This window comes from Bubalus bubalis, chromosome 12, assembly GCF_019923935.1.
Source record: "Bubalus bubalis isolate 160015118507 breed Murrah chromosome 12, NDDB_SH_1, whole genome shotgun sequence".
NCBI classification, from domain to species: domain Eukaryota; kingdom Metazoa; phylum Chordata; class Mammalia; order Artiodactyla; family Bovidae; genus Bubalus; species Bubalus bubalis.
In genome coordinates, this window is record NC_059168.1 from 79977991 (window position 1) to 80002769 (window position 24779).

Below are 24779 nucleotides of genomic sequence, written 5' to 3' on the forward strand. Positions count from 1 at the left end.
TTTCTACTAGCATTGTGGTCTGAGGAAAGTCATCTCCCCTGTCCGTGCCTCAGTCACTCAGTTGTAAAAGGGTTGGTTGCAGAATTGCAAAGACAAACACATTGTGGGTGTACAAAATGTTTCAGACATTTTGTATTATTCTCTAACCCAGGAAGATCCCTGTAAACAGAAGTGCTTACTCATATATATGATAACGCCAGGAAGCAAGAGCTGACGAAATGAAGTAAACACTGGTGTCTCCAGTGTCAGGCCTACAAAATTACATTTTAGTTAATTGCATATAAGCCTAATTCACCCCCTAAACTGGGAATTTTTTAAAGTTATAAGCTGGGCATATCTGTGTCCTAGGACCTAGCAGTGAGGCCCACATTCAATAAATGTTGATATGTGAATGCAGAAAGGAATGAAAGAATCAGAGATGTAATCTGATCCACAGCAGGTCTGTGTCAGACTTGAGTCTAGAGGTGAACACGCCCATCTTTGCCCTTCTGAAGGATAAACTGAGCTAGCACTGATTGGCTCAATAAACAAATATTTCTCCAGTGAAGCACATGTTTTTTCTCTCTCTCATTTCACCCTGTGTTTACTTATTCATAGCCCATAAAAAGCTGTTAGCTGGAAATGTTCATTTTTTCTCATTACATTTTCCAAAGTGGGAGGTTGTTTTCCCCTCATGTAGCACTTTTTTTCCCCCAATGCATGAAAATCTCTGGCTTCAACAAACAGTGAGAGCTTATAACCAAAGTTGAAATCATCTAACCAGGGCAGAAAGTTCTAGTAGCCCCCAGGTGCTCAGAGAGCAATGTGAGCTCAGAGAATCTCTCTGGGAAATCTGTGATTTGAATATTGAAGCCAGAAAGGTCTGAGAGATAATCTAGATCAGCTTCTCCTTCCCACAGATGGAAGAGAGAAGATCAGGAACCCCTCACAGCCTTCTTATCAATGACAAAAATGTATAGTTTATTTGCAACTCATTTTTTTTTTCATCTTTTTCTCCAAACTTGCAACTTTTCCCTATTTTCCACTCACATTCCACTCAGACTCACACTCCTGCTGTTCCAGTGAAAGACCAGGAGGTTGTAGAACCTTTGTTTTTCTTCTTCTCCCTCACATCCTCTCCATCATCAGCTCTAACCAAGTTACCCTTCACTGTCTCCCGTTTCCCATAACTGCAACCTGCTGTCATTCTACTACATCCAGGAAGTAATGGGAAGATCTGTTGATTCGACCTCACAAACATCCCTTCTGTTTTCCTTTGTCATTCCCTCTGTGTTTGCTCTCTCATGGGACTACTGAAACAGGCTTCAAACAGGTTCCCCTTGCCTTGAGTCTTGCCTTCTGTAACCTATTCTCATATTTCCCCCAAGATCACCCTCCTAAAACATAAATGTCATCAGACATTACTTTACTTAGAAGCCCCAAATGACCTCGCAGGTCCTGTAGCTAACAGGGTACCTAGCATTCTTTCAAACCTGGTAATAACCTAATTTTTTATTTACTTCCTACCATTTCCTTCTACAGCACTTGCCAGCACTCTCATGCTTTATCTCTTTGCACGTTCTGTTCCTTCTCCAACTGAACTCAGCTTATTCTTCCAAATCAAGGACCAACAGCACCTCTTCCTTGACTGAATTCAGCTTATTCTTCTAAGTCCAGGACAAACATCACCTCTTGTTTCATGTCACTTTTAATTTTCACGCAGTTTGCAAGTTGAGAAGCCACTACTCAGCCAAGGTTATTGAATTTCAAATCCTGTATTTTTGGTACGATTCCACAGTGATTTCTATGCAATGGCTTTGATAGTAAAAAGTGTATCTCAGTAAACAAATTCATTTCAGTAAAGAAATACATCTTTTTCTAGAGATGTATTTATGTTTTAAACTGTTGATCAGAGTGGTGGATGCCATACTTAGAATTCAACTCTTGTGCTTGGAGGGAATCATTTATTACTATTAGCAAAAGGTATAATCAGCAAAATGAAGTAAGAGGATCTGGCTATTCTACTTGCAGGTGGTCATGAATAGGAAGAATACGCTGAGATGGATTTTCCTTGCATTGTGGCTTTTCAACTCAAATTGGATTGTCTGTTTTCATCTGAGGAGCTGCCTCCATAGATGCTTTGGGAGGGAAGGCTCAATGGATTAGCCAACTTCTTCTCTGGGCAGTGACTTTCTGACAAAATCACCCCTTACTCTTAGTCCTAGAGGATGTGGCTTTATGAGTCCAGCAGGATGTACAAAAAGTATCTGAATGCTGTCCCAGCCCCACGGGCTTTCCCACAACACCATTCCCTGCTGCATCTTCCACTGATCCTTGTGAGCAGTGGAGTCATGGGTGAAATTTGTCCCTTACCTCCAAACAGAGCATGCTCAGGTTTGTTTGGAAAGTTTGGCAGCTCCAGTAGTGGAATTCATCACAATATGTCAAATATTGTTAAGGAAGGAAGGGAAGGAGATAAAAAAGCCAGAACCCACAGAGAACATTTCAGATATTTAACATTACAAATCATGTGTAACACTGAAAAGCCATACGGATGGTTATTCTTTTTAGAAACTTGTGTATAGTTTTATTTATATCCAGTTTGAAATTAAGTTTTTATTACTCTGATTCTTGGTCTGAACATATGCCATGGATCATAAAATATTTACTTTATGAACATATAGCAACCTTGTGAAAGTGAGTAAACATTCAAATAAGAATCCACCTAAGGTAGGCGATCCTCACCAGATGGTTGTTTTATTTGTTTGCCTTCATCTACTACTAGCTTTTGGCATCTCCCATCTAAGGTGCAGCTCCAGGTGTATAATCTAGGAGAGCCCTTCAACAGACATTTTGACTTCTGATTGGGGATTTAAAAAAGACGTCTAGCTTTGGATTCAGTTCACAGAACTGAATATAAAATCATTTGCAGAGTATCCCCTAATCGATGTTGTCTGCTAAATACTGACAAATATCCAAAGGAAAGTTCTTTCTGAGCACCTGAATTCTTTAAGATGTTTCTTCTTTATGGTGCTTTCTTAGTGACCAATGAGTATGTGCGTGCTCAGTCTGACTCTGCAGCCCCACAGACTGAAGCCTGCCAGGCTTCTCTGTCTGTGGAATTTTCCAGGCAAGAATACTGAAGTGGGTTGTCACTTCCTACTCCAGAGGATATTCCAAACCCAGGGATCAAACCCTCATCTCTTGTGTCTCACTCTTAGTGACCAATAATTTCTGCTAGATCTTCATTAAAAAGAAGTAGCAATTGTAATAACAATAATAATATATAATATCATTGTTGTTATTATTATTAATATTAACAACTAGACTAACCTTATCATGGTGAGTGGAGCTTAATTTTTCTCCCATTCTGGGGGCAGGACTTAGTGACTTGCAGCTAATGAATAGAGTGTAAGAAGGGAAAACTAACAGATTTACATTCACAGTAGCTGCAGTTACTGTGAAACCTGACATGTACCATCTTGACCCAAAAATCAGTTACCATCACCAGCAATAAGCTATGATAATATCATGTACTTCCTGATATGATATTATATGATGAGAAGGGGACCTCACCACTGTGGTATTCTTCCCTAAAATCACAACCCCAATAAAATCAGGAGTAAATATCAGACAAATCCAATTGAAAGACATTTCTTTCAAATACCTGACCAGTATGCTCCAAAAATGCCAAGATCATGAAAATGAGGCTAAGCAACTATTGTATTGGTGGAGACTGTGGAGACGTGGTGATCCAACATGGAATCCTTGGATCCTGGAAGAGGAAAAGGCATCTGATGAAGTATATAGTTTAGCTAACATCACTGTGCCAATATTAATTTCTTACTTTTTATGAATGTATCTTGCTTATATACGATGATAACATTAAGTAAAGCTAGCTAAAGGGTATATAAGATCTCCTTGCACTAACTTTTCTCTAAATCTAAAATTTCTTTTAAAATTGAAAGTTTAACAATCCTGGGATAGGTAATTAATATTTTACTCATTTTATCAGATATAGGAAAATGCCTTGTTAAAGAATATAAGAGGATAATACACAGACTGGAAGGAAATATTTAAAAGACATATCTGATAAAGGGCTAGTATATCAAATAGTAAAAGAACTCATAAAACACAACAATGAGAAAATGAACTATCCAATTAAAACAATGGGCAAAAGATCTGATCAGAAACCTCACCAAAGAAGATATACATGTGGCAAATAAGCATATGAGAAGATGCTGAACATCAAACATCATCAAAGAAATGCGGGTTAAAACAATGAGATACCACTACATACATACTAGAATGGCCAAAATTCAAAACTCTGACAGCACCAAATGCTGACAAAGATGTGGAGCAAAAGGAACCTTCATTCACTGCTGTTGAGAATACTAAATATTATAACCACTTTAGAAGATGGTCTGGCCATTTTGTAAACTACAAGATTTCCAAAAACACTCCTACCACATAATCCAGACATCATGTCTGTTATATGTATCCAACTGAGTTGAAAGCTTATGTTCACATAAAAATCTGTATTCAGTTCAGTTCAGTCGCTCAGTCATGTCCAACTCTTTGCGACCCCATGAATCACAGCACACCAGGCCTCCCTGTCCATCACCAACTCCCGGAGTTCACTAAGACACTAAGACTCATGTCTATTGAGTCAGTGATGCCAACCAGCCATCTCATCCTCTGTCGTCCCCTTCTCCTCTTGCCCCCAATCCCTCCCAGCATCAGAGTCTTTTCCAACTCTTCGCATGAGGTGGCCAAAGTATTGGAGTTTCAGCTTTATCATCAGTCCTTCCAATGAACACCCAGGACTGATCTCCTTTAGAATGGACTTGTTGGATCTCCTTGCAGTGCAAGGGACTCTCAAGAGTCTTCTCCAACACCACAGTTCAAAAATATCAATTCTTTGGTGCTCAGCTTTCTTCACAGTCCAGCTCTCCCATCCATACATGACCAGTGGAAAAACCATAGCCTTGACTATGGACCTTTGTTGGCAAAGTAATGTCTCTGCTTTTTAATATGCTATCTAGGTTGGTCATAACTTTCCTTCCAAGGAGTAAGCGTCTTTTAATTTCATGGCTGCAATCACCATCTGCAGTGATTTGGGAGCCCCCAAAAATAAAGTCTGACACTGTTTGCACTGTTTCCCCATCTATTTGCCATAAAGTGATGGGACCAGATGCCATGATCTTCGTTTTCTGAATGTTGAGCTTTAAGCCAATTTTTTCACTCTCCACTTTCACTTTCATCAAGAGGCTTTTTAGTTCCTCTTCACTTTCTGCCATAAGGGTGGTGTCATCTGCATATCTGAGGTTATTGATATTTCTCCTGGCAATCTTTATTGCAGCTTGTGCTTCTCCCAGCCCAGTGTTTCTCATGATGTACTCTGCATAGAAGTTAAATAAGCAGGGTGACAATATACAGCCTTGCCATACTCCTTTTCCTATTTGGAACCAGTCTGTGGTTCCATGTCCAGTTCTAACTGTTGCTTCCTGATCTGTATACAGGTTTCTCAAGAGACAGGTTAGGTGGTCTGGTATTCCCATCTCTTTCAGAATTGTCCACAGTTTATTGTGATCCACACAGTCATTTAAAAAGTGAAGTGAAGTGAAGTCGCTCAGTTGTGTCCCACTCTTTGCGACTCCATGGACTATAGCCTACCAGGATCCTCCAACCATGGGATTTTCCAGGCAAGAATACTGGAGTGGGTTTCCATTTCCTTCTCCAAGAGATCTTCCCTACCCAGGGATTGAACCTGGGTCTCCCACATTATAGGCAGACGCCTTACCATCTGAGCCACCAGGGAAGTCCATTGGCAGGTTGGTATAAACCCCTGACAGGGTTTCTGCCATAGGCTGTATGAGGTCACCATGGAACCTCAGAGTAAGGCTTCTCACTTGCTTCACACAGGGTGTGCCATTCATTGACACAAGCACACTGTAGATTTAGTAAAGTACAGCAGAAAACATGTTCACTAGAACAAAGAACTAGAGCTCCAAGCATCCTTACCTTGTCCTGAAGAACCCCGGATGAGGCCCCAAGATGAAAGGTTGCTTCTGAACCACAAAAGACACGGGGATTCTTGGCCTCCAGAGAAGAACTCAATCCAGGGCCAGTGACAAGGCTTGATCGCTCAGAGCTTTTGTGTAATCAAGAGTTATTTAAGTATGAAAGAGATAGAGAAAGCTTCTGACACAGACATCAAAAGGGGGCAGAAAGAGTGCCAGATGTTTACAGCAGCTTTATTCATAATTGCTAATATTTGATAGGGACCAACATGTTATGCAGCCATGAAATTAAAAGAAGAAGCCTCCATTGACACATGAAATTAATGTGTTGATGGAGGCTCTTCAATCATAATGCATGTACCATTCTAGTGGGGAATGTTGATACTGGGAGGCTGTACATGTGTGGGGATGGGGGATATATGGGAACTCTTCTGTAATTTCAGTTCAGTATCTCTGCCTGAATGGCATAAGAAATTCAACTGCAGTATGTCCCAAACTAAAGGTATCATGTAAAACACCACCCCTCATCAGTCTTGTTCCTTCTACTTTTCTGGGTTTTATTAATGACCAAATAATCTATCTAAAATCCAAAATTAGTTTTCTACCTCTCTTTCATGGCTCAAATCTATTTGTTACAATATTCTATTGAATTTTATTTTGTATACCTCTTTCAAATAAGCCCCCTTATTTCCATTTTCCTGGCAATATACAAAGAAAAAAAATCTTTCCTCTAGTCCTTTTATTCTCCAGTCTGTCCACCACTTTGCCTTCAGGGAGGCCTTCCAAAACAGTTTTATTAAGCTTTTCTCCACATATAAGCCCCAGGCATATTCCACTGCTTATAGAATGGGGGCCAGGGTAGGAACATGACTCCCACCAACCCTTTGCTCTAGACTCATGGAACTTACTACTAATCCTTGTAAGTGCCGGACTCATTCCAACCTAATGCCTCAGAGTCTGCTGGTCTCTCAGTCCTGACTGAGTGCCTTGCCCTCCTACAGACATGGCCCTCTCTCTGTGTCAAGCCAAAGCTCAGATTTCCCTTCCTCTGGAATCCTCTCATACTAACCTGTCATACCTGCAGAGTGAGGTGATGTCTTCCTTAGCTGGATAAAGCATTTTGCTGGCACTTACAAGAATGTTGTATTGAAACTATTATGCTCAGTTGTATGCCTATTACCTTAGATTCTAAGCTCCTTAAAAGCAAGATCTTGTCTTACTCAACTTTACGTAGACCAATGCCTGGCATTTTTCATCATTGTGAATCTGAATGCCTTCATGCAGAACACTTCCTTATGTGTAGACAGTAGACTGTTGTCTATGTGGTATGAATGCACGAGTAGCATGACACACCCAGATCTGCACACATCTTTTTCTTGTAGTTTACTCATGTCAGTGCTGGTATATACCATTCTCCCCTTACTTATTCTGATTCATTAATTCATCCATTTTTTATTCACATTTGCATAATTCAAAGGATGGTGGTCTTTGAATAAATTGTACATATTTTTCAGAAACTACAGGTTAAGTAAATATATATCTCTCTCTCTCTAGGTTCCTTCTTGTATGCAGTGATTGCAAACTTTTTGCTTGTAAAAGCAATGAGAGTATCAGGTTTGAATTACACCTGGTTCTTGGTCAGTTTTGCCAACTGTATCTTAAAGTTCTTCTCCATAAAGAATGAATCAGTGTTTATGGTAGATAACTGTGTTAGCCACGAGGACTCTGTATAATGCAAGTATTGTATAATCATGCTATTTGTATTCCTTGACATCAGAATTTACAATGCCTCGTTTAATGAGAAATTGAATGGAAGATGTGGTTGAAAAATTAATTCATTTTAATAATATATGGCACTGATATTGGCTATCTCTGGCAGGCTTTATACCTATAAACTAAGAGACCATGAATACCAATGACAGCAAAAAAAAAAAAAAAAAAATAAGATATGTATTATTTCCCTAAGAAAATTACTTTTAAAAATACGCATTCTGACATCCTCAAGATTAATTACACAATTATGCAGTTCCAAAGTGTAATCAGTCAAATTCTAAGCAGTGGTAAGGAAAAGGGAGCATTCATATTTACTAAAAATTCAAAAATTCCACTTCTGATGAAATTTGCTTTACAAAGTCATTGAAGTATAGAGAATATAGCTTTTCAATAAAAATATTTTTCAGTCTTATATCTAGCAAAGTCTTGGGATTTGGGGTAATTTAAAAGTAGGAAAGAAATAACAATTCAAACATTATAAAATGTACTGAGTCAAAACAAAGCTGAATATTGAAATGCCAGAAGAAACAAGGTTGTTCACCAGAGACAGGACAAATAAATTTAAGAAGAAAGCTCATTCCAGAAATGTTTTTACATTGCTTAATAAAAGTACTATTTTCAAAAGAAAGGCTTTAAGGTAAATAAAGTGGAATATAAATAATAGGCGTGAAATTAGCTGTGAGGTTCAATAGTTTACCGTGTATGCCCTGTGTATCTGACAATACAAGCCAAAAAGCTGTAGAACACACAGCCAGGAATGCCCTGGGGCTCCCCTGACACCCATGTGAGCCTCACATTGTCCCAATGAATGACTATCCCTTTTCTAACTATCCCTGAACCACATCACATTCAGCCAATTCCAAAGTCATCAACTCTGAATATCAGAAAGTTCTTTATTACATGAAACAAAATTTTTCAGCTCTTTTTAATCACTGGCCCCAGTTCACACCCTTTGTGCCCCCTGAGAAAAACCCTTTTGCTCAAGACTGCTCTGCCATTATCTAAAGACAGCTACCACAATCCCCATCCCTCATCCCAACTTCTAGACTTCTATTATCCAGTCTAGATAACTCAATTTCTTATTTCAGCACATATTTTTTCCCCCATGTATACCCCACAGCATCACTGATTCAATGGACAGGAGTTTGAGCAAATTCTGAGATAGTGAAGGACGGGAAACCAGGTGTGCTGCAGTTCGTGGGATCGCAGAGAGTTGGACATGACTTAGCTACTGAACAACAATACCCCACAATGCTAAAATTCCTAGAGAGCTAAGACCTTGTGCTATTCACCCAGCTATCACCAAATCAGTTTCTGATGTGTAGTAATCTTTCAATACCATTTGTTCAGATGAATTCCCCTATATCCTCCAGTAACCAAATCCCTCTCTTCTGATCCTGCCCATACATAAAATAAAGTTTGTAGACATCTTTCTACCTACACTTCAATTTCACGTTGGGATAAAGGGTCAAGGAGGCATAAGGGGTTCACATAGGCTTCTCAGAGGTAGGATGGAAGAGGCACAGGCATCTGGGAGGAGAGGAGTGAATCTCACACTGAGAATCAAAGAAAATATTGTCTTCTCAGAAGTCAGGTCCAAGACAGAGACCAACAGAATTTGGTAAGACCTTGGTGAGGACTTGGTAACACTCTTATCTGTGTTTATAATTCTTTACCACATGTTGTCCCATAAGAGTAAAACCTTTGAGCAAAGCTCCTACAGATTTATCAAGTTTGATAGCAAGAAAGGGCTGAGGCAGAGGCTTATGTTTCACTCTGTTTGCTCACAGCAAATAGATAAAAACCCTCCAGTCGGGAATAGAATAGGTTTAGCAGCCTTCCTTGGAGAAGGAAATGACAACGCACTCCAGTATTCTTGCCTGGAAAATCCCATGGACAGAGGAACCTGGTAGGCTACAGTCCATGGGGTTGCAGAGTCAGACATGACTGAGTGACTTCACTTTCTTTCTAAGCAGCCAATGGAAAGAAAGGAGAGGGGCTGCTCGGGGCTTCAGATGAATAGAAAACAAGACTGTGGAGATATAGAAAGCACTCTTTGGCTTAACAAAGAAAACACTCACGTGAAGATTTTTAGGAAGGAACCATATGATGTGAATGCTACTCATTATATCACATTATTAGTTACATATTTTAAGGGCATGTCATCAGGAACATAGATCTTGTCTTGTATCAGTTTAATATCAATTGCCATGGCCTTCCAGGAGGCTCAAGGAAGTCTGATGTCCAAGAAGTCCAGGAGAGAGTTTTGGTTTCCCTGTTAGCTGACCCGCCTCACACATGAGGCTGCCCTCCCTCAACCTTCCTTCTATGTTCAGTTCAGTTCACTTCAGTTCAGTTGCTCAGTCGTGTCAGGCTCTATGCGACCCCATGGACTGCAGCACACCAGGCCTCCCTGTCCATCACCAATTCCCAGAGTTTACCCAAACTCATGCCCATTGAGTCGGTGATGCCATCCAACCATCTCATCCTCTGTCAGCCCTTTCTCCTTGCACCTTCAATCTTTTCCAGCATCAGGGTCTTTTTCAATGAGTCAGCTCTTTGCATCAGGTGGCCAAAGTATTGGTGTTTCAGTTTCACATCAGTCCTTCCAATGAATATTCAGGACTGATTTCCTTTAGGATGAACTGGTTGGATCTCCTTGTAGTCCAAGGGACTCTCAAGAGTCTTCTCCCTCTATGTTGGCTGATATTAAAGAGGCTTCCCTGTGCTGGGAGTAAGACCTTGGAGACTTGGAAGCTGAAAGTCCACTTGCATTGTGCTCTGCCTGGCAGGAGGCTTCAAATGCCAAAGGGCATTGATTTATTTTTTGTCTAATGGCGAAGGGAATGGCTACCCACTCCAGGATTCTTGCCTGGAGAATTCTGTGGGCAGAGGAGCCTGGCGGGCTACAGTCTACAGGGTTGAAAGAGTTGAACATGACTGAGTGACTAACTATATAAATGATAAGTACCTCTAAAGTAAGCACAGAATCTTATTCTACTTGTGCCATTCCTGGAATATAGAATACCAATGAGCACTCAGCTTCTAACACATAATTCTTTAAGATTTTGTAATTAAAGTAAAATGGCAGTAACTGAATCACATAACACATTATAAACATTGGGCATAATTACATCTGCATATTGAATTATTTATAAAATTAAATATATTCTATACTATTGATCCCTGCTTATGAAGAACCTAGAATATCCATTTACATATATTTGGCATTAGATATTTATTTATTAAAAAACATTATGAAGCATCAGAATCCCTTTTGTGCATATGACATTATAGAGAAAGGAGTAAGAAAAACCATAACCATAACTCAATAAATGTATCACATTGATTCTCACAAAAAGGAAGAAATCTTAACTGCTACAAAGCAGATGGCCTTTGTTTCATACATTCTGAGAGTTTGTATTTCTGAATAGGTCTATTAAAAATAGCTATTTTAAAAAATACTGGTAAACCAGTGATATGCAAGATACCATCTACTGTGTCTAGATCACGCATTAGCCAATACTTGCAACTGTTACTGTTACTTAGTCACTAAGTTGTATCTGACTCTTTGTGACCCTGTGGGCTGTAGCCCACCAGGCTTCTCTGTCCATGGGATTATCCCAGGCAAGAATACTGGAGTGGGTAGCTATTTCCTTCTCCAGGGAATCTTCCCTACCCAGTGACTGAACCCCCGTCTTCTACATTGTAAGTGGATTCTTTACTGCTGAGCCACTGATGAAGCATACCTATAATGAATGCATGCAAATAAACTATTTTGTGTATTGCAATGATTTCATGGAATAGTTTCTATTCACGCCATGGTCATATGCAAGAACTAGAGGTTAGAAGACAGAGAATGGCTTGATAAATGCCACTTGCCCCTTAGTCTAGATCAGAGTTGTGAACATCTGGGTAAAGCTATACTTAGCCTGAAAAATGAGTCACAGAATGTAAGAGTATTTAAAAATATTTATTTATTTACCATCTGCTATTTTCCGGAGAAGGATGGGGAAGGAATTTTACTGCTAACACTAGCATAATCATTTTAAGACTTTATGGAAAGAAGAAAAGATGTCAAAATGGAGACTATGCAGGCTAGAGACCTCAGCAAGAAAATATTTTCAAAATAGCTTTCTTAAGTATCCTAACCCATTCCATAGAAAACAGGCCTAAATTTCTCAAAGCTGCAGAATACCAAACATCCCTGCAAAGGATGGCCCTGAGAATAAAGATCATTGGAAGTTTTCAGAGTGACAACCATACTCCGGTGACCTTGCTGAACAATGAATTAACTTCATGCTAAACAGTTGCCCTTGAGCCTGAAGGAGCATATTCCCTTATTGGCTGATTATCTATGTTAAGTGCTTTTATGGAAATAAACCAAGACACTGAACAGAGTCTCAGGAGACAGAGAAAATGCTTCAACATCTTTAGCTTCAAGTCAATGATGTGAAGTTAAGCATGGATACGAGAGATGGGCTCTGAGTGATCTTGAGAGTCTATGACTTTAGCCAGAACTTTCAGTATCCTCTTATGTCCATGGCGCTATGGTTGGAAGGAATCATGATGGGAGCTAAGAATGACACCACCTGAATTTTTATCTTGGCTGATACCAAGAAGCACTTTGATGCTGGCATGTCAATTCATCCTGTTGGGTCTCAGTCTTCAAAAAAAAGTGAGATGTGTTCTTGCTTGAATCACTAAGCTTTTATGAAGCTAAAGAATGATGTGGATGAAAGTATTGAGCCTCTGTGTTACATCATTGCATAACTTTGAAAGATAACAGTCTTGATTATGAAAGAGTGTCATCTATTCTCCATATTTACAAATCAATTGTAGTTACCTACAGATGAATGTGGGCTTCCCAAGTGGCTCAGCGGTAAAGAATCTGCCTGAAACACAGGAGATGCAGAAGACATGGGTTTGATCCCTGGGTTGGGAAAATCCCCGGGAGGAGGACACAGCAACGCACTTCAATATTCTTGCTTGGAGAATCCCATGGACATACAAGCCTGGCAGGTTACAGGTCCTGGGGTCCCAAAGAGTTGCACATGACTGAAGCAACTTAGCATGCACACAAAGATGAATCAGTTCAGTTTAGTCACTCAGTCGTGTCCAACTCTTTGCGACCCCATGAATCGCAACACGCCAGGCCTCCCTGTCCATCACCAACTCCCAGAGTTCACTCAAACTCACGTCCATCCAGTCGGTGATGGCATCCAGCCATCTCATCCTCTGTCGTCCCTTTCTCCTCCTGCCCCCAAACCCCCCCAGCATCAGAGTCTTTTCCAATGAGTCAACTCTTCACATGAGGTGGCCAAAGTACTGGAGTTTCAGCTTTACCATCATTCCTTCCAAAGAAATCCAAAGGCTGATCTCCTTTAGAAGGACTGGTTGGATGTCCTTGCAGTCCAAGGGACTCTCAAGAGTCTTCTCCAACACCACACTTCAAAAGCATCAATTCTTTGGTGCTCAGCTTTCTTCACAGTCCAACTCTCACATCCATACATGACCACAGGAAAAACCATAGCCTTGACTAGACAGACCTTTGTTGGCAAAGTAATGTCTCTGCTTTTGAATATGCTTTTGAATAGGTTGGTCATAACTTTCCTTCCAAGGAGTAAGTGTCCTTTAATTTCATGGCTGTAGTCACCATCAGCAGTGATTTTGGAGCCCAAAAAAATAAAATCTGACACTGTTTCCATTGTTTCCCTATCTATTTCCCATGAAGTGATGGGACCGGATGCCATGATCTTCGTTTTCTGAATGCTGAGCTTTAAGCCAACTTTTTCACTCTCCTCTTTCACTTTCATCAAGAGGCTCTTTAGTTCCTCTTCACTTTCTGCCATAAGGGTGGTGTCATCTGCATATCTGAGGTTATTGATATTTCTCCCGGCAATCTTGATTCCAGCTTGTGCTTCTTCCAGCCCAGCGTTTCTCATAATGTACTCTGCATAGAAGTTAAATAAGCAGGGTGACAATATACAGCTTTGACGTACTCCTTTTCCTATTTGGAACCAGTCTGCTGTTCCATGTCCAGTTCTAACTGTTGCTTCCTGACCTGCATATAGGTTTCTCAAGAGGCAGGTCAGGTGGTCTTGTATTCCCATCTCTTTCAGAGTTTTCCACAGTTTATTGTGATCCACACAGTCAAAGGCTTTGGCTTAGTCAATAAAGCAGAAATAGAATTTTTCTGGAACTCTCTTGCTTTTTTCCATGATCCAGCGGATGTTGGCAATTTGATCTCTGGTTCATCTGCCTTTTCTAAAACCAGCTTGAACATCAGGAAGTTCACTGTTCACATATTGCTGAAGCCTGGCTTGGAGAATTTTGAGCATTACTTTACTAGCGTGTGAGATGAGTGCAATTGTGTGGTAGTCTTACCATTCTTTGGCATTGTCTTTCTTTGGGATTGGGATGAAAACTGACCTTTTCCAGTCCTGTGGCCACTGCTGAGTTTTCCAAATTTGCTGGCATGTTGAGTGCAGCACTTTCACAGCATCATCTTTCAGGATTTGAAGGAGCTCAACTGGAATTCCATCACCTCCACTAGCTTTGTTCATAGTGATGCTTTCTAAGGCCCACTTGAATTCACATGCCAGGATGTCTGGCTCTAGGTCAGTGATCCCACCATCGTGATTATCTGGGTCATGAAGATCTTTTTTGTACAGTTCTTCTGTGTATTCTTGCCATCCCTTCTTAATATCTTCTGCTTCTGTTAGGTCCATACCATTTCTGTCCTTTATCAAGCCCATCTTTGCATGAAATGTTGCCTTGGTATCTCTAATTTTCTTGAAGAGATCTCTAGTCTTTCCCATTCTGTTGTTTTCCTCTATTTCTTTACATTGATCACTGAGGAAGGCTTTCTTATCTCTTCTTGCTAATCTTTGGAACTCCGCATTCAGATGCTTATATCTTTCCTTTTCTCCTTTGCTTTTCGCTTCTCTTCTTTTCACAGCTATTTGTAAGACCTCCCCAGACAGCCATTTTGCTTTTTGCATTTCTTTTCCATGGGGATGGTCTTGTCCTGTCTCCTGTACAATGTCATGAACCTCATTCCATAGTTCATCAGGCACTCTATGTATTAGATCTAGTCCTTAGATGAATATAGAGAAATAAATAAGAACTTCATTCTTTGATATTGCTTCAAGAAAATTGTTTCATGTGAGTTCTCAGCATTCACTTTCTGGAATAGTTATTCTGGTTTTGTTATTCAACTTATGATGAATTTATTTTCCCTCTGTTTCTTGAAGTCACATGTAGGCCATGTAAGTCATATCTGTTTCTCTGAAGATAAAACAATCTAAAACTCTATTTGCATAATGCTTTATGGGAGGTTTCCCCTAAAAAAATGCTTCACGTGAAATGATTCACCACATAACAAAGTGTGCAGTGTGTAGAGAAAGGACTATTTGTGCTCCACACATGAGGAAAAATTAACCTCAATTCATTTAAATCAAATAACACTTAAAAAATTAGTGCCTTCTAGGTATAATGGTGATTGTTACTGGATGTAAACAAGCACAAAGATGCCTGCAATCACAGTTTAGTTGGAAAGACATGTAGCTAAGTGCACTGTATAGAAGCTAATTAATTAAATTTCTATTTTGGGACTCAGAAAGGTAACCTGCTTAACCACAAGTTTCGGTGTCAGAAATGAGTCACAAGAAGGACCAGTATCTCCTCATGGCTAGGCTAGTGACCTTTCCACTGCTCCACAGAGTTAGTGTTCAGGCTATCTTTTCAAGATGGCTATTTTCTTTTTACACTGAAGAGATCTGTTGTGACTTATCAGTTCAGTTCAGTCACTCAGTTGTGTCCAATGCTTTGCAACCCCATGGACTGAAGCATGCCAGGCTTCCCTGTCCATCACCAATTCCCAGAGCTTACTCAAACTTATGTTCATCGAGTCGGTGATGCCATCCAACCATCTCATCCTCTGTCGTCCCCTTCTCTTCCCACCTTCAACCTTTCCCAGAATCAGCATCTTTTCAAATGAGTCAGTTCTTTGCATCATGTGGCCAAAGTATTGGAGTTTCAGCTTCAGCATCAGTCCTTCCAATGAATATTCAGGACTGATTTCCTTTAGGATTGACTGGTTGGATCTCCCTGCAGTCCAAGGGACTCTCAAGAGTCTTCTCCAACACCACAGTTCAAAGGCATCAATTCTTCGGTGCTCAGCTTTCTTTATAGTCCAACTCTCACATCCATACATGAGTACTGGAAAAGCCATAGCTTTGACTAGACAGACCTTTGTTGGCAAAGTTATGTCTCTGCTTTTTAATATGCTGTCTAGGTTAGTCATAACTTTTCTTCCAAGTAGCAAGTGTCTTTTAATTTCATGACTGCAGTCACCATCTGCAGTGATTTCAGAGCCCAAAACAATAAGGCCCAAAACAACACTGTTTCCATTGTTTCCCCATCTATTTCCCATGAAGTGATGGGACCAGATGCCATGATCTTACTTTTCTGAGTGTTGAGCTTTAAGCCAACTTTTTCACTCTCCTCTTTCACTTTCATCTAGAGGCTTTTTAGTTCCTCTTCACTTTCTGCCATAAGGGTGGTGTCATCTGCATATCTGAGGTTATTGATATTTCTCCTGGCAATCTTGATTCCAGCTTGTGCTTCATCCAACCCAGAGTTTCTCATGATGTACTCTGCATATAAGTTAAATAAGCAGGGTGACAGTATATAGCCTTGATGCATTCCTTTCCCAAAATGAAACGTCTGTCGTTCCATGTCCATTTCTAACTATTACTTCTTGACCTGCATACAGATTTCTCAGGAGGCAGGTCAGGTGGTCTGATATTCCCATCTCTTGAAGAATTTTCCACAGTTTGTTGTGATCCACACAGAAAAAGGCTTTATCATAGTCAATAAAGCAGAAGTCGATATTTTCCTGGAACTTTCTTCCTTTTTCGATGATCCAGTGGATTTGGCAATTTGATCTCTGGTTCATCTGCCTTTCATAAATCCAGCTTGATCATTTGGAATTTCATGGTTCACATACTGTTGAAGCCTGGCTTGGAGAATTTTGAGCATTACTTTACTATCGTGTGAGATGAGTGCAATTGTGTGTTAGTCTTACCATTCTTTGGCATTGTCTTTCTTTGGGATTGGAATGAAAACTGACCTTTTCCAGTCCTGTGGCCACTGCTGAGTTTTCCAAATTTGCTGGCATATTGAGTGCAGCACTTTCACAGCATCATCTTTCAGGATTTGAAGGAGCTCAACTGGAATTCCATCACCTCCACTAGCTTTGTTTGTAGTGAGGTTTCCTAAGGTCCACTTGACTTCACATTCCAGGATGTCTGGCTCTAGGTGAGTGATCACACCATTGTGGTTACCTGGGTCATGTAGATCTTTGTTGTGTAGCTCTTCTTTGTATTCTTGCCACCTCTTCTTGATATCTTCTGCTTCTGTTAGGTCCATACTATTTCTGTCCTTTATCGTGCTCATCTTTGCATGAAATGTTCCCTTGGTACCTCTAATTTTCTTGAAGACATCTCTAGCCTTTCCCATTCTATTGTTTTCCTCTAATTCTTTGCACTGATCACTGAAGAAGATTTTCTTATCTCTCACTGCTACTTTTGGAACTCTGCATTCAAATGAATATATCTTTCCTTTTCTCCCTTGCCTTTAGCTTCTTTTCTTTTCTCAACTGTCTGTAAGCTATTTGTGACTTATAAAATTTGATAATCCAAAAGCTGTCTTCATCAGTTGTCCTAGAATTTTATAAAATTTTCATTTTAATTTTAAAAAAATTTTAATATAAATTTATTTAATTGGAGGTTAATTACTTTACAATATTGTATTGATTTTGCCATATATCAACATGAATCCACCACAGGTATACACATGTTCCCCATCCTGAACCCCCCTCCCTCCTCCCTCCCCGTACCGTCCCTCTGGGTCATTCCAGCGCACCAGCCCCGAGCAACCATCATGCATGGAACCTGGACTGGCGATTTATTCCATATATGATATTATACATGTTTCAATGCCATTCTCCCAAATCATCCCACCTCTCCCTCTCCCACAGAGTCCAAAAGACTGTTCTATACATCTGTGTCTCTTTTGCTGTCTTGCATACAGGGTTATCATTACCATCTTTCTAAATTCCATATATATGTGTTACTGTATTGGTGTTTTTCTTTCTGACTTACTTCTCTCTGTATAATAGGCTCCAGTTTCATCCACCTCATTAGAACTGATTCAAATATATTCTTTTTAATGGCTGAGTAATACTCCATTGTATATATGTACCACAGCTTTCTTATCCATTCATCTGCTGATGGACATCTAGGTTGCTTCCATGTCCTGGCTATTATAAACAGTGCTGTGATGAACATTGGGGTACACGTGTCTCTTTCAATTCTGGTTTCCTTGGTGTGTATGACCAGTAGTGGGATTGCTGGGTCATAAGGCACTTCTATTTCCAGTTTTTTAAGGAAACTTCACACTGTTCTTCATAGTGGCTGTACTAGTTTGCATTCCCACCAGCAGTGTAAGAGAGCTCCCTTTTCTCCACACCTTCTCCAGCATTTTTTTGCTTTTAGATTTTTGGATCACAGCCATTCTGACTGGCATGAAATGGTACCTCATAGTGGTTTTGATTTGCATTTCTCTGATAATGAGTGATGTTGAGCATCTTTTCATGTGTTTGTTAGCCATCTGTATGTCTTCTGTGGAGAAATGTCTATTTAGTTCTTTGGCCCATTTTTCAATTGGGTCGTTTATTTTTGTGGAATTGAGCTGCAGGAGTTGCTTGTATATTTTTGAGATTAGTCCTTTGTCAGTTGCTTCATTTGCTATTATTTTCTCCTATTCTGAAGGCTGTCTTTTCACTTTGCTTATAGTTTCCTTTGTTGTGCAGAAGCTTTTAATTTTAATTAGGTCCCATTTGTTTATTTTTGCTTTTATTTCCAATATTCTGGGAGATGGGTCATAGAGGATCCTGCCATGATGTATGTCAGAGAGTGTTTTGCCTATGTTCTCCTCTAGGAGTTTTATAGTTTCTGGTCTTATGTTTAGATCTTTAATGCATTTTGAGTTTATTTTGGTGTATGGTGTTAGAAAGTGTTCTAGTTTCATTCTTTTACAAGTGGGTGACCAGTTTTCCCAGTACCACTTGTTAAAGAGATTGTCTTTTCTCCATTGTATATTCTTGCCTCCTTTGTCAAAGATAAGGTGTCCATAGGTGCGTGAATTTATCTCTGGGCTTTCTATTTTGTTCCATTGATCTATATTTCTGTCTTTGTGCCAGTACTGTACTGTCTTGATGACTGTGGCTTTGTAGTAGAGCCTGAAGTCAAGCAGGTTGATTCCTCCAGTTCCATTCTTCTTTCTCAAGATTTTTTGGCTATTCGAGATTTTTTGTGTTTCCATACAAATTGTGAAATTATTTGTTCTAGCTCTGTTTTTAGTTTTTATATTTAAATCAGTAATAATCCTCAACTGCCAACCACAAAGCTTTGTCAGAGACCTTGAAGCAAGAGTGGAATTTTTCAGAGGCAAAAAAAATCTGGGGAAGAGTATATTGAAGAAGTGTGTCCTAAACTGGATCAGGGTTATTTAGAAAATAAAGCTTACTAGACATACAAATATATTTGTGATAAAACTCAGTATTTTAAATGCCCACATATAGCTGGTAATAAGCTGCTTTTCTCAGTAAAGTCTCTCCTCCACTCCCCATTAAAAGTGCACTTTCCTTCTCTGTGAATTTGGTCAAATTGCATGATTATTTTTAGCTATGCAGATATCACCTTTCCCTTTTTTTCGTATTTCCTCTTCTCTGGGTGGAAAGGCAAGGAGGTTTGAAATCATAAATGGGACTGAATCTCTTACTAATAAAGTAACCTTAAGAAAGTTGCTTTAATCCTTAACTTCCTCATTCATAAACATATCTTTACAGCTTATAAACATACATATATAAGCATATGTAAACATACATATACATGCAAACATCATAGATAATCATGGATAGCAATATTTACCACACATATTTATTAGGAGGATTAAAAGAGATAATATGGTGGCTTGCACAATAACTATTAATTTTCTCCCTTTTCAAATCTGAAACTTCCACTCATTGATCAAGTGGATATATTATATAATATCTTTGCAGATTATATAATATTTTTGCTAATATGGTCTTTGTTGCTGTTATTGTTACTGCTGCTGCTGCTAAGTCACTTCAGTCGTGTCCAACTCTGTGAAACCCCATAGACGGAAGCCCACCAGGCTCCCCTGTCCCTGGGATTCTCCAGGCAAGAACACTGGAGTGGGTGGCCATTTCCTTCTCCAATGCATGAAAGCGAAAAGTGAAAGTGAAGTCGCTCAGTCATGTCTGACTCCTAGCGACCCCATGGACTGCAGCCCACCAGGGTCCCCCATCCATGGGATTTTCCAGGCAAGAGTACTGGAGTGGGGTGCCATTGCCTTCTTAGTATCAAACCAACATCCTTCTTATCCTGGATTCAAGTTGCTGTCCTTGGTCCTGAATTTTCAACATTGTCATCAATAACATGAATCATAAAATTGTATAGAAAGAGAGAACAAAAGATTAAGATCATTAAATGCATGTTTTTAAAGGTTTTCTTATAAACACAACTCACAATTCTGTAGCTTTGTCAATAGAAGATTCTGCATCAATAGAAATGTACAATTACTTACATTCTAAGAATGTAGAACTTAATACTCAAGACAGCAGGCCATTCCAGTGATGAATATCTGGTTATTAGAAAATATTTCTTTTTGCTAAACCCTATAATCTTATCCAGAAATCATTATTATGTCCTTTGGAGGCATACTTACTCAATTCATGGGTAATCCCTTGGGTCATCTGCCGGAAGCAGGAGCTCCGCCCCTGGCAAAGGTCATGAGGAAGGAGGCTTGGCATACGCAAAGGCGGGATCGAGCCTCAGGAGTCCCCCTGGAAATTCTCGAGCATCTACTCCCAAAACCAGAGTCTGTCTACTTTCTGCTTTGTGCTCTCACCTACACCTCTGACTTTATGGGGGGCTGTCCCCCACTACCTCTCTCTGAAAAAAAGAGTTAACTTACAGCTCCAGTTAATAAAGTTCCTGCGTGTAATAGTGTTTCAACCTACAAACTCCTTTGGAAGTCCTCTAGCCTGCCTGAATAGGTTTTTCCGGCCACATGTGATTGCTCAGAGCCTCCCAACTGTGAGAGGCATGAGATGTTCTAAACTGTCTAAATACAGATTCCTTTGAGCAGTTAAAAGATTGATTAGAAATTGTATTGGTGAAGGGTTTTTCACTTGTTGGGCCAATGTTTGCTGCTAAGTCTCCATATCCCTTACCTGCTGTGTCCCTGGCAGTGTATTGATTAATATAATTGATATAAGTAGTAGCTTTAATGTTTGTAACCTTGGACCCTTGAGTTAATTCTTTTTCTTGTTATAGCCCACCACACCTTTGCCCTGTAGGAATGCAACTTTATCTAATGCTTTTGGAGGGTGTTTATGCTTTTGGAGGGTGGCGCCTGACTAATCACCTTTAGAGAAAAATAAGTTTTCTGAAGAAAGGGTCATGTTAACAGGCCTCCGGGCCAGAAGATGATGCAAATCACCTAAACTTTTGCATATGATAAGTTTGCAGGAAGAAAGCCTGGCTTACTGCATGACTCTACCCCTTCCCCCATTATCCTCTATGCATAACTTAAGGTATAAAAACTACTTTGGAAAATAAAGTGCGGGCCTTGTTCACCGAAACTTGGTCTCCCCATGTCTTTCTTTCTCTCACCTTCTGGCTGAATTATTCAGCCTCTTTTCTCCACTGAATTTCCTCACTGAGCTATCCTTATTTCACCACTCTTTATATCCTTAATTAACATTTAATTAAGCAATTGTTTCCTGATCCTCGCTGACGCCATCCCCGCTACGAATTCCCTGGATCCACCGGGGCTGGACCCCGGCAGTCATCTGAACAGTTTTTTTGGCAAAATTCATTACTAGGTTTATTGATAAGAACATGAGAAAGGCAGATGCAGAGAGACATGAAATTGTGACTGTGAAGATTGTAAAAGGGCTACATAATTTTACTATATGCATGCCAGAGAGAAAGAGAGACTGAGACAGAGAGAATAGAGAATCTAATAGAAATTTTTAGTGAATCAAAACCATTTCACATGTTAACTCTTTAGTCCAGTGTCTATCACTTGCTCTTCTGATTTCCTTCAGAATTTTAAAGATGTTCCCACCATGCATTTATTGCTTGGTATGCTACTAAGCTATTCATATTTCTCTCTCCTTCACTAGACTGCAATCATCTCTAGGACAGAGGCAGTGTCTTACTTTTTCCTTCGAATGTATTCCAGTGTGTAAACATTCCTGGCTTATAGTAGGTACTCAGTGTTAGTTGAATGAATGAACTAAATTTCCAGAGAAAGAATTGTCAGAATAGACAAGGGGAAGCCTATCCATCATCACACATATACCACAGGACAGGAATGCCAGAATTCCCATGTAAAGAGGGAGATTGGATGCATGTCCTCTCTGGGCCTTTTGATTCTAACATGTGTAGGATTGGACACTAATATCATCATCAAATATTTCTATCCAAGTTCCTCAATAAAAGTCTTTAGTCTAAAACATGCCATTAACAGAAACTGCTACAACAAATACAATATTATAATGATTTCACTTTAAAAATGGAAAAATGCATAATTAAACAACAAATTCTATTGCAGAAAACCAGGACCTGAATATTTTTTCTCTTCCCTGTGTTTGACTACATTTGTTCATATAACATGATTTTGTTTCTTTTAGATGTTTCAGTGTTTTCAAATTTTCCCATGTGTCTCCCCTGTGCCTTTCCAGATATTCAATGCCAGGGCTGAATGAGTTTCTAGTTATTAACTGGGCTGAATATGTTTTTTTCTTTCTTGCATATTTGTCACAGAATCTCTCTGTATTGGCCAAGAAGGCTTTTTACTTTTAGCACACTGAAGGATAGAAAGATAAATATATTAACAGATAGGTAGATCAGATCCAATAAGTATATGGGTATACATATATATATATGCATAGGCATTTGCATATATGCATATCTATCCAAATTTCAAAGAGTAAATAGAATGGAAAAGAAAATATCTTAATATATTAACATATTTCAAATGTCTTACTATTTTATTCATGAAAAGACAAATAGAGCTGATGAAGAATTATAATGAGTCACTCAAGAAAAGAGAAGCAATAATAGAAACAAAGGGCAAATTATAATAATTCCATTTTAATGGAAAATGTTACATTTGAGCAATAAATTATATCTTAGAAAGACCAGGACCCTAATACTAATTTTTTTTTCTTCTTTCTCTTCCCAGAATGACACTCTGCTCAGATTTATGAGTTGATTATATCTAATTGCAAAATTTCCATGTGTGTCTCATAGACACCTATTCTTATTTCCAATACAACAGCTTTAAAAGACTGTGTATCTATCAGAGGACAGTCATTCTGATAAGGCAGATAAGACACCAAAGCAATATTACATGCATTCTTAATTTTGTATTCCATGTGTGAATAATTTATTAAATTATACACAGAAATTATGTTCCTATATGTCATTCCCAATCTATACACAATGACTTTTAAAGCTATGATAAATCAAGATAGCATATAATAAAGCAGAGACATCATTTTGCCAGCAAATGTCCATCTAGTCATAGCTATGGTTTTTCCAGTAGTCATGTACAGATGGGAGAGTTGGACCATAAAGAAAGCTGAGCACCAAAGAATTGATGGTTTCAAACTGTGGTGCCAGAGGAGACTCTTGAGAGTCCCTTGGACTCCAAGAAGATCAAACCAGTCAATTCTAAAGGAAATCAACTCTGAGTATTCATTGGAAAGACTGATGCTGAAGCTGAAGTTCCAATACTTTGGCCACATGATGTAACAGCCAACTCATTGGAAAAGACTCTGATTCTGGGAATGATTGAAGGCAAAAAGAGAAGCGGGAAGCAGAAGATGGGATGGTTAGATAGTATCATTGACTCAGTGGACATGTATTTGGGCAAACTCCAGGAGATAGTGAAGAACAGAGTTGCCTATAGTGTGCAGTCCATGGGGTTGCAAAGAGTCAGACACTGACTTAATGACTGAAGAACAAAAAAATTGAAGAAAAACTTAAAGAAGATTGATATGGAAGACATAATATTTTGCAGAAAGTACAGTGTTGAATACATCTGAACATTTTAAAATGTTTTGGGTATTTCAAATTCTATTTTCTATAGACTTATCAGGTCATCTTCATGTGTGCCACAGAAGCACACTTTTCAAAGGCAGTATCAATTAGCCTTAAACTACAGTGGGTAGGTGCGAGGGAGCAAAATCAACTTAAATAAATGAGATCTTTATCATGAGCACAAGAAGTCCATGGAGGAGGCTTTGGTGGTCCTCTAGAAGTTGACAATGTGTATGTGTTGAGAGAAGTGTTAGTATAGTACCCCCAGTTCATAAACAATTGTAGGTCAGGATGGAAATCAACTTATTATTCACTATATACTAAGTAGAGCAGTTGCTTTATGCTGGAAGATTCTGTTAAAGCAAAGGAAATAAAAGCATGAGACAGTGCAAAAGATAATTTGTTTTAAAGTCTTGGTACCTCTGGAAAGTTCCTAAAAGCCTGTGTAATGTGACCATAGGCAGGTCACTTTCTCTCTTTGTGTCTCTTTCTCCCAACCTAAGACAAACAAACAAGCAAACAAAAGTAATTTGCCTAGATGTTGCTCAAGTGGCATAAGAATTCTAATGATATGTTAGTTAGAAATCATGCCCAGTATACATTATGCTATGCGCTGCCCAGGTGGCACTAGTGGTAAAGAACCTGCCTGCCAAACCAGGAGACTTTTAAGACACATGAGTTCAATTCCTAGGTCAGGAAGATCCCCTGGAGACAGGAATGGCAATCCACTCCAGTATTCTTGCCTGGAAAATCCATGGAGAGAGGTGCTGGCTGGCTACAGTCCATGAGGTCGCAA

The 24779-nt window shown here is 39.3% G+C and overlaps 1 non-coding gene and 1 pseudogene across 1 annotated transcript; one reads left to right on the top strand and one right to left on the bottom strand.

The window, feature by feature from the left end:
* LOC102406681 overlaps positions 1–24779 on the top strand; it is a 53028-nt pseudogene that overhangs the window by 15470 nt on the left and 12779 nt on the right.
* On the bottom strand, positions 5729–5800 carry TRNAY-AUA. The gene has a single exon. It is a non-coding gene; the product is annotated as a tRNA-Tyr (tRNA).